Source organism: Oncorhynchus mykiss, chromosome 19, assembly GCF_013265735.2.
Source record: "Oncorhynchus mykiss isolate Arlee chromosome 19, USDA_OmykA_1.1, whole genome shotgun sequence".
In the NCBI taxonomy this organism is placed as follows: domain Eukaryota; kingdom Metazoa; phylum Chordata; class Actinopteri; order Salmoniformes; family Salmonidae; genus Oncorhynchus; species Oncorhynchus mykiss.
In genome coordinates this window covers 44093545-44110071 of record NC_048583.1, presented here as the reverse complement: position 1 = coordinate 44110071, position 16527 = coordinate 44093545, and the positions used below count along the sequence as shown (strand labels likewise).

The 16527-nt window shown below is 40.3% G+C and overlaps 1 long non-coding RNA gene across 1 annotated transcript; it reads left to right on the top strand.

Moving 5' to 3' along the window:
- Positions 1-676: 676 nt before the first annotated feature.
- LOC110497950 lies at positions 677-2742 on the top strand. Its single transcript, XR_002469747.2, has 3 exons — positions 677-1102; positions 2000-2323; positions 2568-2742. It is a non-coding gene; the product is annotated as an uncharacterized LOC110497950 (long non-coding RNA).
- The last annotated feature ends 13785 nt before the right edge of the window (positions 2743-16527 follow it).

The following is a 16527-nucleotide window of genomic DNA, read 5'->3' as shown; positions in this document are numbered from 1 at the left end:
ATTTGCAGGTACCTTGGTGGAAGAGTGGGGTAATATCTCACAGTAAGAACTGGAAAATCTGGTGCAGTCCATGAGGAGGAGATGCACTGCAGTACTTAATGCAGCTGGTGGCCACACCAGATACAGACTGTTACTTTTGATTTGACCCCCCTTTGTTCAGGGACACCTTATTCCATTTCTATTAGTCACGTCTGTGGAACTTGTTCAGTTTATGTCTCAGTTGTTGAATCTTGATCTTGTTATGTTCATACAAATATTTACACGTTAAGTTTGCTGAAAATAAATGCACTTAAAACTAAATATGACAGTTCATGACAAATGTTATCATGTGTTCTATAGGTGTTATAAAGGCTTTATTAATTCATACATTAGGAAACCTACAGTAAAGTGTTACAGAGGTTACACTTGTGTAAGTGTATTTGATTTACAGAGCGTAGTGACACTGACACTGACCTTACCCTAGCACTAATCCTAATCCCAGGCCCAAATTGCAGATCTGTCGTCATTGAAGTCCAAAATCTGTCGTCATTGTAAAAAAAATCACGACCTACGGTTTGCAACATTCAGAGTCTGCAAGAAGAGCCCTGTGGCTTCATGCTATTGGGTGTGGGAGAGTGGGAGGTGTCCAAGTAGGCTACACATAGCTATGTGTGTGAAAAACAGGATTATTTGGGAAATCGTTCTTCTTGCAAAGCATGTAAATGTTTTAATCAAACTATTATATAAATCTGACTATCCACAATAATCACATTATTGTCTGCATGTAACTGTACTCAATTATGAAACGCAGGTTGTTGTGATCTGTGCCTGTGTTTGAGTGAGTGCACATGTGGGGGAGGGGGACATTTTCAGAGAGCGAGGGAAAGTGAGTGGGAGATGAGTGGAGTAAAGTTTTGAGTTTCAACTTCATTCATTGGAGTTTTTTTATTTTTATTTTTAAATCAAACTTGGTTCGTGATTGGGCTACGAGATGTGGTCATGTCTAGATTGGATACATATTTTTTCAAACTTTCAACTTCCACTTTTGATTTCTGCGTTCACAAAACACAGGAGATTTTCTGTTTGCACATTCCACTTTTAGACTTTCATCTGAGTATGGCAGGTAACTAAGCTTTACACTTTAAATACATAATTCATGTCATATGTTGCTGAGAACAACTGGGAATCATTGTCTTTCGTTTGTGTATAATGTATCATAGCAATGTAAAGGGAGAGAACGCACTCAACTCTCATGAGTGCTTTTTTACATTTTTGTTGTATCGTAGCAAGTAGCATGTTCCACTTGTTTGTGTGAATGTGATAGAGATGTGTTGCGCCACTCATATAATATTGGCACTGAAATGAAAGAGCTTAAAAGTTTAAGACTTGTTGTAAAGTACGAGTAAAGTACTAGTAGTAAAAATATTCGGTCACACTTTATTTGGATAGTCCCATATAGATGGTCTACAGATGGTCATACTATCAACAAACTATATGTTGATAAGCAACTGCTTACTAAGATTACGGTTAAGGTTAGAATTAGGGATGGGTTAGGGTTAAGTTTAGGGTTAGGGTAAGGATTAAGGTTAGGGTTAGTGGATAGTTAGTTGAAATGTTGTTGACAGTTATTGAACATCTGAAAATCTACAAACCATCTACTTGGGACTATTAAAATAAATTGTTCCAACAAATTCCTCTAATATGTTTGTTCTACACAATGATTGAGTTCCTGCCCAACTACATTGCAGACAACTCCGATATTACAATGCCTGGATAGGTATTTAACATATCAGCTAACCACATCATTTGATATAGCAATCTGTTGCCGGACTGCACAATTGATGACGTGGCACACAACCATTGGTTTATGGAATGCAATGTAGTTGGGCAGGGAATCAACCACTGTATAGTATCTCAATCTGAACGTGCTGCTGAATGCAGCCCTGATTTTATATTCGTCCAAACTCCTTTACTGTATAATAACCATTCTTTCTTTTTTTCTCTCTCTCTTTCTGGGCAGCCCAACTAAAATTGGCAAGGTGGCAGATAGTGAATGATTTGAATGAGCCTAATATCAAGGCTATATGTGACAATTTACTACAAAAAAATGTGATCAATAAATTTGAGAGGGACTCCATGACACATAGGATGCTAGACAGGGCAGATATGGCACGACAACTTGTGGACACTGTTATCAGCAAAGGTAACAACGCCTCCACATTAATGATAGAAGCACTGCAACAAGTTGACCAACACCTCTTCAAAGAGATCGAGAGAAACCTTGCGCTGGCCAATCACACTGTAGTCCAGGCTGGTGCTCAGGGTGCTCCGGATGCACCACCAAGTAAGGCCAAAGGAAGTTGGAAAAACTGTGAAACTATCCAAAATGGTGTCCTTGTCATCCACAGTAGTGGTTAGCTATACCTATTTCTTTACCCTCATAAGTATCTCTGTAGACATTAACGTGGGCACCACCTTCATTTTATCCAGCCCACTACTTTATTAAGGCCACACCCAAGAGCCAATGTGTCATTTCTAACACTATTATGACTGGAATTTGAATGCTTTCTACATTTTTCTTCCTACAGATTACAATGATTTGATGTGAGAATGACTGAAGAGAAAGACAACAGAAGTCACAATTTTGTGCCTGGACTCCAGACAACCAGATGACAATGGTGTTGTTTCAGAAACTAACTGTATCTTGATAATGTGCTACCGTTGGTGGTTTACCCAATAAATTACTGGGAGCTTATGTATACATAAAGTGTGCGTCTCTCTTTTATATTTATTTTATAGCCTGAGGTTTATTCAGTGACAATAAAATTAGGGCTCGGTAAGACTTTACTGTAGGTGTCCTTATGTATGCATTCATAAAACCTTTATAACATCTATATAATACATTATGACACTTGTCATAAGTTGTCATAAGTAGTTTTAAATAGTTATGTGTAACAACATAAGATGTTAAAAAACTAGTTGTAATGGGTGTTATAGATCAATTTTGACCAAACTGTGGGGTGGGACCCACTTGTTGGTCGCTGCATAGGTCCAGGTGGACCACGAGATCACAGTTTGGTGCATTGCATTAACAACAACAAAAAATATTTTTTATAATAGGCTATGATTTTTGAGAACTTACAATCACCTAAATAAAAGCTACAGTAGATCAAAGGTAAAAGTAAGCCAGTATAGTGGGAGTACGCCGTACCGGTAAAACGTGAGCCGATCACAATAATTAACACAAAATGCCAAGAAAACTAAAGGCTATTACACTATTATATATTCTTACCGCATGTAAGCAACATGAAACATTTGCAAATTGACTTGAAACCAGGTGGAATACGCACCAAATTGCATTGTGGTTTTACGAGAACACGTACATTATGCCAAGGCGGAGATGAATGGCCAAGACCTAGACGCACAGCCAAGGCCGAGAAGCGTGCGGGCAGCAGTGGACGCATCAATTCAAGCTACAAGTGTAGGCCTAATGACAATCGTAGTATGTCATTATAATACACATTTTGATGTTTTGTAACAAATGTCTCTTTCCATTCATCAAATTGCTTGGATAATGTCAAAGTGGAATTACGTTTTTAGAAAGGTTTACAAATGAAAAGCTGAAATGTCTTGAGTTAATAAGTATTCAACCCCTTTCTTAAGGCAAGCCTAAATAAGTTCAGTAATAAAAATTTGCTTACCAAGTCGCAATACTTTGTATGGACACATTGTGTGCAATAATAGTGTCAAATATTTTTTTTAATGACAACCTCAGCTATGTACCCCTCACATACAATGAATGATCTGTAAGGTCCCTCAGTCGAGCAGTGCATTTCAAAAACAGATTCAACCACAAAGACCAGGGAGGTTTTCCAATGCCTCGCGAAGAAGCTCAAGGAAGGAAACTGCTCAAAACTTAAGAACGGGAAGCATAGAATAAAGCACATAAAACCTAAATGACAGAGTGATAAGGAAGCCTGTATAGAGCAAGAATATTCCAAAACATGCATTCTGTTTACAATAAGGCACTAAAGTAAAACTGCTACAAATAAGTAGTTATTAAAGATCAAATCTTAATCAAATCTAATTTGATTAGTCACATGCACTGATTACAACAGGAGTTGACCTTACAGTGAAATGCTTACTTACTAGCCCCTAACCAACAATGCAGTTTTAAAAAATATGGATAAGAATTAGAAATAAAAGTAACAGGTAATTAAAGAGCAGCAGTAAAACAATAGTAGCGAGACTATATACAGGGGGGTACCAGTACCGAGTCAATATGCGGGGGCACCGGTTAGTTGAGGTAATATGAAGATGTAGGTACAGTTATTAAAGTGACCCTCTGTAACATTGCGGTCGGAAGCCGAGCAGTTTCCATACCAGGCAGTGATGCAACCAGTCAGGATGCTCTCGATGGTGCAGCTGTAGAACCTTTTGAGGATCTGAGGACCCGTGCCAAGTCTCCTGAAGGGGAATAGGTTTTGTCATGCCCTCTTCATGACTGTCTTGGTGTGCTTGGACCATGTTAGTTTGTTGGTGATGTGGACAACAAGGAACTTGAAGCTCTCAACCTGCTCCACTGCAGCCCCGTCAATGTGAATGGGGGGCGTGCTCAGTCCTCTTTTTTCTGTAGTCCACAACCATCACCTTTGTCTTGATCACGTTGACATATAGCACTAATCCTAACCCCAGGTCTGAGTCCAAACTCTGCCTTCATATTTGTTTCTTTTTCGTTTAGCAGCCATTTGTCTGGAGAGTCTAGAGGCCTGTATGACTGGTAACGTTTCCTCACATTCACATGGACTGTCCTCTCGATTGACATTTCACCTATAGTGACACTGTCCCCACACAACCTAGCTTATTGGAGAAATGCATTCTAAATCCACAACCTCCATGAATTTCTCAATCTAGATATTTAGACGGAAACTCTCTAGACATCTGGCTCAGCTTAATAGAGCTGAGAACACAATAGCCAGTGATGATCACAACATCTCGCTTTAGACATGCTCATTCTGTCGGGAGTAAATAAAACAAGCAGAGCGCATGACAATATGGTCTACGTCTGCACCGCAGAAGCATCCCTGTCAATAAGACAGCAGATTAAATCATTTTAGAGATGGATGCTGTCTTTCCTGTTGGGGTTATCATCAAAAGAATGTCAGAGGTTAAAGTGTTGAAACCATTTACCTATTTTTCCCCTTTTATTCTACAAAGCTGTAATAAAGCTGTTATTCTGTCTACCTGTCTGTCTGGACAAACATGATTCTGCCTCATAAGAGACCTTCATGTGAAAAACAGATGTAGACAGATGAGCAGTTTGACCTCTATCTTTTACTGTAGCAGTGAGAATAAATCATGCAGAACCTACAATTTGGAATGTAAAGGATGAGGCATTGGATATTGACTGGGCAGCTTGCAAGATGTGAGGCTGTTGTAACGGCTTTCTTCGGTAGAAGGAGAGTCGGACCAAAATGTGGCGTGGCTATTGAGATTAATGTTTAATGAAAAAACACACTAAACACAAACACTACCAAAACAATAAACGTAACGAAAACCGAAACAGCCTATGCTTGTGTAAACTAACACAGAACAAGAACATCAGGACACTAAGGACAATCACCCACGAAACACCCAAAGAATATGGCTGCCTAAATATGGTTCCCAATCAGAGACAACGATAAACACCTGCCTCTGATTGAGAACCACTTCAGACAGCCATAGACTTCACTAGAACACCCCACTAAGCTACAATCCCAACACACCACATACAAAAACCCATGCCACACCCTGGCCTGACCAAAATAAATGAAGATAAACACAAAATACTTTGACCAGGGCGTGACAGCTGTGCAGACACTCACTGTGTTTCCCCTTTAAAGAAGCTGCTGGACTCTGGTTATCTCACACTATTACATCAGCAGGCCCACGTCTAAGCATACAGAAACCTTCTGGCTGATACAACCAAGTGGAATAAGCTGTAGTCGGACTTCAGAAAGTGCCAGCAGAATTAAAATAGGCCTCTCTGTCAGTGTCATGTCTCCTCATTTCACACAGTGTTCTCAAAGAAGAACACACAGTGTCTGTGCAAGTGTGCAAGTCTATGCCTTGTCCATTTCCCAATTCTCAAAGACACTTTGTGTGTTCTTCTTCTAGCACAAGTTTCCCTTTTATTATGAATTTTCATTGTGACTGCAAGAGACCACAAATGCACATTGCCAATATTCAACCAGTTCCAGAGGAATTAAGCTCTGGCAGAGGTTTTCACACAGACAAATGTTGACTATAACAGCAATGACAACGACTGCTCGTCTCTGAACGTAACTTGTTTAAAAAGTCCCACATTAGGAAAGACAAAGCATTTGTGCATTCGATATCGCAAAACCATAAGACAGCCCTGACCTGGATAGGACCATTGACGTGGGCGCTGAGGGTGGGTGTGTGGAATATCAGCTCATACAAGACAAAGCATTTGTGTCTTCGATATTGCAAAACCCTAAGACAGCCCTGACCTGGATATAACTATTGACGTGGGCGCTAAGGGCGGGTGTGTGGGTTATCAACTCACACACTTGTCAAGCATACAGATGTGCAGCGGCTCTTCAGTTTTACAGCCATTTGCACAATTGTTTACGGTCCAAACACTACTCACCCAGCCCAGCACATAGATGATTCACTCCTTTGTGCTCTGTGACTCCAAGCTCCCAGTGCTTACACCCTCTCCTCTCCTCTCCTCTTATGGAGCTCTGATTGCTATCTAAAGCCTTGCCAGCTCGACCTCTGTTCCTCTGTTCCCAGCAGTTAGCTGGTGGGATCATATTCGTCCACAGAGCTTTGTGAACACGCAACCAAATAAGCACACATACAAAAACAACAAAATACAAAAAAGTACAATCCATTCCATCTGATTGTAATAATGGTGCATAGTAATTATATCAAGGTAAGACCTTTCCAGTACATTCACAGGTACCATCTGTTCAAAACAACCTCTGCTATTTTCATGTGAACCATACCATCGATAAAATCCCACTGTGCATTTGCTCTGCAATGGATCAGCACATGCAGATGGGTGGTTTTGGAATGCGAAGAACTGGTCCGTTCAAGAGCTTTCAGTCTAAATAAAAACATTTGAGCAACCCTCAGTGAGGAGATGTGATCCCTTCAAATTGGTCCCACATCGCCAAATATTTACAAAGTGGCCAAGCCAAAATGAGGTATCAAATAAATCTGTTTCCAGGAGGGTGGGGCTGCTGTTACCGGGGTGTTAAGGAGGAACATATGATGGGACGGAGATGTTTTGGGCAAAGGGTTCCGATTCTCATCTTTTCTCAGACAAGGCGGGAAGAGGAGTGCAGATGTTTAGGCGTGCTCTGCTACCCTGAGGTCTTATATCCCTTTGTCAGGCGGCCCCAGAAGGCATATGAACTGCTATTGATGTCTATATTACGCAATACAAACCTTGCTGGACTGCTCTGACAGTCGATATCTCCAGGGATATCAAAGGCCTGGTCACTCAAGACCATGTAGAGTAAGGTTGTGGGTGGCTCAGTTACATACAACAGCAAGAGAGACCCTGCATAACACAAGGATGGGGAAAAGGGCCTCAGAATTCCCAATCACATCCTCAGAGGCCTCTCTGGGAGCTTCTCTTCAGAGGAGACTGTGGAAAGGCATCCCTATAGATTCCTTATGAGTTGACGAATGATTTCCATCACTTCTGCACAGTATATAATAATATAATATAATATAATGAAAGCAGTCAGTGAAGTCAAATGAGGGGAAAAGTTAGTCTGGCCTTTGCACAGAAACATGGTCTCATACATGCCTAGGAGCCAAATGCTACACTGCCTAGTACAGTATGAGTGAGTCTATCCTGCTGTACCCAGATAACCTCCCTCCAACACTTAATAAGACCACTGTGGACCAGCAGTCCCAAGGTATTGTAGCAAATTGGGAATATTATTAGTGGGTTGCAGCTGTTAGACGATATATGTTTTTGTCAAAGTCTAAATAATAGATCAGCTCCTACTGTGACAAAACAACAGAATTATGAAATAAATCCCATTTGAGCATTTACAGGAAATCATAAATATTTAGGACGTGACTCAATCATCCAAATTGTAGTCATTATCAACACTGTTAGATAATAATGGATATATTATGTTCTACACTCTTTTCCTTGGTAACTAGTAGCTGTTGGCGCTGATTATGTGAAGTGGTTTGTAGGAGAAGGCGTTTGCCTGGAATCCAGAACTACCAAAAAGTGTTTATAGAAACAAAATAAATTTTGGCCTGACTCTGTAAACTTGATAATCAAATAATGATGTGTACCCACAGTGCAATACAGGTTTCTCTGTATAATGTGGTTTCTCTCAATAGTAATCAACACAATTGAGCATGTTGCTGTTGATTCAATACAATCAGTAGTATTTAAACACTCTGAATGGGTTTGCAAAGAAAATGGACAGACTACCTCTTTGGCATCACAAATAAATGATTTGATTCACATGCTGATTATGTGGATAAAAACATACTGCTGTTAGGCCTTACTTTTCTCATTCAAAAATAATACAACTGTGAATAGCAAAATTAAAGCTAAAATTGAGTCAGATATTAACTACTTGTATACCATTTTCAGGGTCTTCAATTTATTCAAGATTGCATCACAGATGCACAACATATTTCTATCAGCATAGACAAACTGTTTGTCTGTGCTTGGTGTTTTATGGTTTAGGTTATGGTTTTTAAGAAAGCCAAGGAGCAAAACAATGGCGACAGGTGATAGCCTAAATATTGACCTTATTCATGCCAATACTGACTTGTGCAAATAGAGCAAGATTCCAAGGAAGATAGGAATAGCATGTCCGTATTGGTAGTGACAAACTCTAGCGGCAATGACCAAAATATGCCGGGAAACAAATAAACGATTCCTGAAACTGAGATGCTTCTTCCAGCCTACGTCAATACATAACCAATAAGAGACAAGTCCCTTTCAATGTGTTCTTGGGCATCAGGTACAGACAGATACAACTATTTTCAACAGGATAGAAAGACAATGGTGGCATTCATGCCACACTCTAAACGTGTGAGGAGAAGGAGGGAGGATAACGAGGAAAAGAAGGAAAGGTTGGCCAAGTCCAATGTATCATTCTCTCTCTCAAAGCATGACAGTTTGTTTTCCGTCACATCAATAACTAGGAGCACCGGCCTAACTATAAACAGGCACTGATATATCTGCACTCTTCTCCAGGCAATGCCTGATTAAAATAGAACTGACAGGGATTCTATTGCGGCTCTTCAAATAAGCAGCGGTTTGCGTGATCCCGTACCTTGCACAGGAAGGCAGGAAGGAAGATGAGGTGACCTGACTATGCTCAGTAATGGAATGGGAAAACTAAACACCTTGGTTTAAACATTCGATAATGGAATCCACTCTACAGTGAACAACAGGCATGAAAAATGGATGAACTCTCAGGGTTTGAGATTCATTTGAGGGTTCTCTGTAAAACTTGAGAATATCAACTTTGCTATGTAAAGGTCCCACCACCAACTAGATTGTGCAATGGTGGCCTGACCAACCACAGTCCCTCATCGTCCCTTATTGAACACTAACAACAGCTGCCTTTAGTTCATTAGAAACCAGTCTCGTTTCAGTCTGGCAAAGAGTGTTAATCTCCAATATCATGGAGCGCTATTGAAAAACAAACTGTCACAATCTCAGACAGTGGCGCCGTCCCTCCTCAACACTGGTTTTATTACTCATGCTTAAGACTTCCAAACCCAAGAGGAGGTCTGATTGATATAATATAACTATAATAACTGTTGTGAAGAAACATTCTAAGTGTCATGTGGAAGTCCTAGGAAATGCATTAAAACCTCCTTAAAACAGTGTTTCTGTAAACACCTGTCCTACTGGTAAAGCCCATTTCCTGCTGGGATCAGTGGTGTCTTGAAGAAAACCATGTGATCTATGTGATGAACACCTTCCCCTGGCAACCACAGGAAAATACTGTGATAAATCTGTTTTCAACGGGGGCAATAAATCACCACTCAAATTAATGTGATGCGTTGTGCTTTTCCAACTGCGTGGACCACCACTTTGGTTTGAACGAAATGCCTCTGAAACTGTTGTGATAAAAAAAATATATATATATATATATATTTGATTTGCTGTCCTTCCCATATGTAAGACAGGAGTACACATTTACGTTTTTATTTGTGTGCTAATACAAATCTATTTAATTTGTTTCGCTAGTGATATTATTTAAATATACATTTACAATGTGTTTGTCTTCCTACTTTCTTCGGTGGACTTGTCCATTTAAGGAAGAGGAGGAAGTGATCACACCGTTAGAGTTTACATGTGTCGGACTTGGCTGTGGCTAAGTCTCCTGTGGAATCCTGGGATATATGAAGGGTGACAGAGTCCAGCTGCTGAGTCAGTGACTCATTTTTACCTCAGAGGCCGGGGAGAAGGAGGGAGAAGGAGAGGGGAACCAACTCTTCCTCAGACAATGAGCAGACACAGCAGCCCAACATGGACACTAGCCCAGTCAACACACATTTTTGAGTACAAAATACATTTGCAATGATCTTTTGGCTTTTAACATCAAATCAAATTAAATTTTTTGCAGATACCGCGAGTGTAATGAAATGCTTGTGTTCCTAGCTCCAACAATACAGACAAATCTAAAAGTAAAGGATGGAATGAAGAAATATATAAATATTAAAATACAGTTGAATACATATGGAGCTGTTGGATTCGAGGGTAAACTTTGAACATTGTTATACTCAGAGTATAGGAACATTAGTTACAAAAGAGACATGAGGGGTGCCATAAAGAAGCTTGGGAGGGTCTGAGTGCAGGGAAAACAACAATTTGTGACAGTACTGATAAGGGGAGAAACTGTTGAAGGCTCATATCACTTAGTTCCCTGCTTAGCAAGAAGGATGCAATTTTTAGAGATAAGGAGGAGACTCCACCCAAAGTTGGGTATGAATACCACCACGGGGGAAGCCATGTCTTTGTCTGAATTACAACTGTAACGACCCCTTGGGAAGAATTCAACTTGGTTAAGCTTCTCTAGTGTCCGTGAGTTATTTACTCTGAAAAATTAGAACCTAACAGAGCATATTGAGATGCAATCAATTCTTTAATTTTAAAATAATTTTGTGGATATAAAGTTCGTCCTAGAAGACTTTATACAGCAAAAATATTTTTGGGAATCATTAGTGTTAGAGAGCTTAAAAGTGTAAGTATACTGTCGTGCTGGAACTGTAATGAACGGTGCAGTGTGTGCCTTACACAGGGGAATATAACAGAAGTTGCTCAACATTAGTCTGCCTGCCTCACTGTGATCTGGTCAACAACACAGGATCACAGGGCTGTATTTTAGTAACTGTGTGTCCTGGGCTCTTCCTAAACATCAGCAGAAGGCTGTGGATCTGTGTCACCTCGGGGCATGAGATCAAGGGGACTGCTTGGGACAGGAGCTGAACCCTACTGAACCCAAACAAATGCCATGCCTGCTAATCAGATGTCTTTGAATGCATGCAGACTCCCATCATGCCACACACTGTAGGACCCCTTTGTTTTCAAAGGCAAAAATATGTGTATTTTTTTTATAATAGTGTATCTAAGCTTTTGGATAAAGGACTCATTTCACGGCTTTTGTATCTGATTGTGCGTTCCCCTGCCACTTGATTCCTTAAAGGTTTTGGATTTCATCATCTTAATGTATGCAACACGTCAAAGTTCCTCCTGGGAGCTTGTGTCTGAGGAGAGGCCTTTGAAATCATCTCCAACAGATAACTGTCACATGCCTCCCATGAGGCCTGTATGCTGCTGGCATCTCTCTGTGGAATAAGGCTTTCTCGTCAAAAGCAATTGTTCCAAAACATTTACTGTCACTTCTAAATCATCAAATGTAGGCCTGCATTTAATTGAAATTACAAATGTTGTTTTTCCTATGATGAATATCTGACAATGGACATTCGGGGCCCAATTTCAAAAATATGTCACCACATACAGTAAGTATTCAGAGGTATTCATCCTAGGATAAATAATTTACACTGTTGTGTTTCTCACACACTTTTCAACAGTGTAACAATCCGCATTCAGTCACCCCCTCTGTCTCACACACAAAGTCACACACTAACATACAGTAGATCGGAAGGAGGAGGAGATAGAAAGAGAACGAGAATGGGAGTGAATCATTCTCCAGGTACATACCCTCTCTGCCTGGGGAGTGATATAGGAAGGTTAAAGGAAGTGCAGTGAGGATACAGTAGCCTTGCCCTTATATGGCAGCTCAGCCAGTCTTCTATACTCCTGGTCCTCATCTGAGTGAGGCAGCCAGAGCAGCCTGAGGCCTCAGTACAAAGTAAAGGGGGAGACATTAATAGCATAACAAGCTTGGCATGGAGAAATTTGCATGCTAAAGCTCTGGTTCGAACATTGAACACAAGGATTTGGCAAGAGAGGCCACAGGAATGTCTGGTATGGCCAGAGTCATGTTCTCCAGACATGTTGTGATATAGGAACAATCTGTGGACAAACACAAACCACTATTGTTTCCCAAAGGGAGCTATTGTAAGCCCCACGTCACCATTCTAGACAGGGAGAGGCAGACATCAATGAGTTTGATAACTGTTTGACTTTGGTTGTGTTAGGCTCACCATGGTGATGCCAGTCATGATTTCAAATCACTTTAGAAAGTATTTAAATTATTATTCTGTGTACAGAAATGTTAAGGTCAAAAAACGTTCATAGCATTCGACCTCTTATGATATCAAAATTGGAGCTAGACAAATTGTGTTTTTCCATGAAACTCACTACCCTAGGCAGGAAAGTCTGTTTATGTCTTTGATTATCTGCTGAATAATGTTATTGCAATAGACATGAATCAGAGCTTCTTTTAGATATATATGTTATTGCAGAAATTATATTATGTAATAATTATTCAAGTCTTGGCAGTTGACATGGGCACTCCCACTGTCAGCATCACTGCCCATTGAACAGTCAACTCTTTTGTAATTTTATTGGTTCAACAACAGTACTCAAAATGAAGCAACTTCTAAACAGCTGTCCTCTTGATAGCAAATTACAACATGACAGCAGTCCTTTATGGGGACAATCATCTGTTTATAGCTGCTTTGTATCAGTGAAAATAATGCATGTTACAAATGGAAAATGTTTGCCATGTCCAATTTTCTGACGTCGTAAGTTGTGATCTGCATGTACTAAAACATATGCAGAGTAGAGAGCCCATGACATATGTATCAGTAGTATCTAGTGATGGCTAGTTGGCCATAGGCAATCAATGTTGAGGAATATGGAGATACACTGGTTGTGGCTATGTGTTGTGAAAACCAATATGAGTATTAGGTCAAATCTAAATGACCTTGTAAATCCTTGCTTCTATTTTTTCTGATGTTCTTACATCACTTGGCTGAAGGCTGTGCACTTTTGTTTTCCGGGAAACATCTAATTTGAGTATTGTTACATGGAGCTGCTGGCTAGCTGGAATCTCCAACTGAATGATAAGGCTGATACTGCTACTCATACTGCTATTTCAATGCACAAAATGGTCTGCTGGGACCAAAAGCTTGTTGCCCCACAGTACTGTAATTGGGAGCCGATCCGAAGATTATATACACTGAGTGAGTGTTCAAAACATTAGGAACACCTTCCTAATATTGAGTTGCACCCAGAACAGCCTCAATTCACAAACCACCAAGGTGTCGAAAGCGTTCCACAGGGATGCTGGCCCATGTTGACTCCAATGCTTTCCACAGTTTTGTCAAGTTGGCTGGTAGTGGATCTCTACCCCGAATAGCTTGTTCCATCTCATCCCACAGATTCTCAATTGGATTGAGATCTGGTGACTGGGCAGGCCACTGCAGTAAGCTGAATTCACTGTCATGTTTGTGGAACTAATCCTTGACAATCCTAGCCTTGTGGCATGGGGCATTATCCTGCTGAAAAAAAACAATTTGCAGATGGATACACCGCTGCCATGAAGGGGTGCACCAGACTGGCAATGATGTTCAGATATCCTGTGGCATTCAAACGTTGCTCCACTTCTTTCAAGGGGCCCAATGCGTGCCATGAAAACACACCCCACACCACCAACACTAGCCTGCAATGTTGACGAGCGGCATGATGGATGTGGTTTTCTCCATATCCTATTCCTCCCATCAGCGTGAAACAGGAACCAGGATTCATCAGACCAGGCAATGTTTTTCCAATTTGTGTTCCTTAGCCCACTGCACCAGCTGTTTCTTGTCTTTTGCTGAAAGAGTTAAAACTCTAAGGTCGTCGACTGCCATACCCCAGTCGTGTCAAGGTACGGCGAGTTGTGCATTCTTTTGTGGGTCTCAGGGCACCAATGTTGTACTGGACTGTCAGTTGAGTAACTGTAGCCTGTCTGTTGCTCTGCACAATTCATGTCAGCCTCCTTTGTCCTCTTTCGTCAATGACCTGCTTTCGACCACTGTTGGCTAGATGTCCTTTGGGTGGTGGACCATTCTTGATACCCACAGGAAACTGTTTAGCGTGAAGAAACCAGCAGCGTTGCAGTTCTTGAAACAGTCAAACCGGTGCGCATGGCACCTTCTACCAAACCCCGATCATAGGCACTTAAATCTTTTGTTTAGCCCATTCTCCCTCTGAATGACACACATACACAATCCATGTCTCAATTGCCTCAAGGATTTAAAAAAAATCCTTCTTTAACCTTTCTCCTCCCTTTCATCTACACTGATTGAAGTGGATTTAGCAGGTGATATCAATAAGGGATCATAGCTTTCACCTGGATTCACCTGGTCAGTCTATGTCATGAAAAGAGCAGGTGTTCCTAATGTTTTGTACAATCTTCATCTATTTCACAGCCAGAGAGGAGAAATCCATCATTCTCAATTAATTCGAGAGGTGATAGCATAGCACAATAGCTATGACAGCAGACACTTAACATTTAGGAAAGTGGATTTGTGAAAAAACAGAATCAATGGAATTTTAATATCACTGTTACTTGTTACTGGAATGCTTCTACTTTGCTATCAACTAAACACTTTGTCCGTCAACAAACTTCTCAATAATATGATAGTGTTTTTACCTCTTGGACATCAAGTAACAACCCCTACAAATTAATCTGAATCAAAGAACGTTTTGTTCACATGCTCTATCTATATCAGTTGTGGAAAATAGTTGTATTTTCCTGTATCCAATGACGTATTAGTGTTTCCCAACAGTTCCAGTCTGTGAAGACGTGTTTAAGCTTTACAAGATAAGTCATTCTGATGGAATGTGTCAAGACAAGTTTGGCAATGGGGAGAGTGCAGGGCATCTTTTGTCATACTTTTAGTCATTACTGGAGCTCCACAAGTCAGTTGGGTACATTTCTGTATGATCACTGAGGGGTCCTTGGTTTCTTTTTATGTAATACTAATCCATTTTTACAGCTGATGACTGAGATCTGGCCACTGTAGGTAGACAAACATTTGATAATTTTTCTGTTCCATTAAATATCTACAGGACAAGATAAATCATCCAACCTTTCCTTGAATCTATTTTTGGGGGGTGGGGGAGGGGTGACACCATTACCACAGTGCTAATGGTTTAAACTCATAAAATGGGGAAATTGCTTAAGCTCATGCTGACTTGAAATATAAATGTAACATCGTGCGACAGCCAGTTGACGCAGCAGACTTAGTCTAGAAGAAAGAAGAGCATTATTCTCCTCTCTGGCTGTGTGCTGGACACGCAGGAGACACGTGCACCCTTGAGAAGCTTTGCCACAATCTGCAAAGCCTCTCCTGCAGCAGTTGAACCCTTCATTAATGACCATGATAAATAATCCCAACATATTACACAACTAATTTACTCCCTAAAATTGTGATGTAAACTGTTAATTTATTTTCCCAGAAAAATACGTATGGTGTGGACCATCACGTCTTCAGAGATGTTGAAAAACATGAACGGTTAGAAACATACATAGGTTCTAGCTACATGTCATTACATGTCATTTATTACTTTCCAGGCAGAGAAACTGCAGGCATTTTTCTGTGAATCAGCGGGGTGTTAGAGTGACTGCATACCCATTACCCGATGAAATGTGAGGGAGAATAACAGAACATTGAGACTAGTGAGCGGTCTGCATCAAAAATGTCTTAATAATAAATCAAATCAAAATCAAATCAAATAAAATTTTATTTGTCACATACACGTGGTTAGCAGATGTTAATGCGAGTGTAGCGAAATGCTTGTGCTTCTAGTTCCGACAATGCAGTAATAACCAACAAGTAATCTAACTAACAATTCCAAAACTACTGTCTTGTACACAGTGTAAGGGGATAAAGAATATGTACATAAGGATATATGAATGAGTGATGGTACAGAGCAGCATAGGCAAGATACAGTAGATGGTATCGAGTACAGTATATACATATGAGATGAGTATGTAAACAAAGTGGCATAGTTAAAGTGGCTAGTGATACATGTATTACATAAGGATACAGTCGATGATATAGAGTACAGTATATACGTAT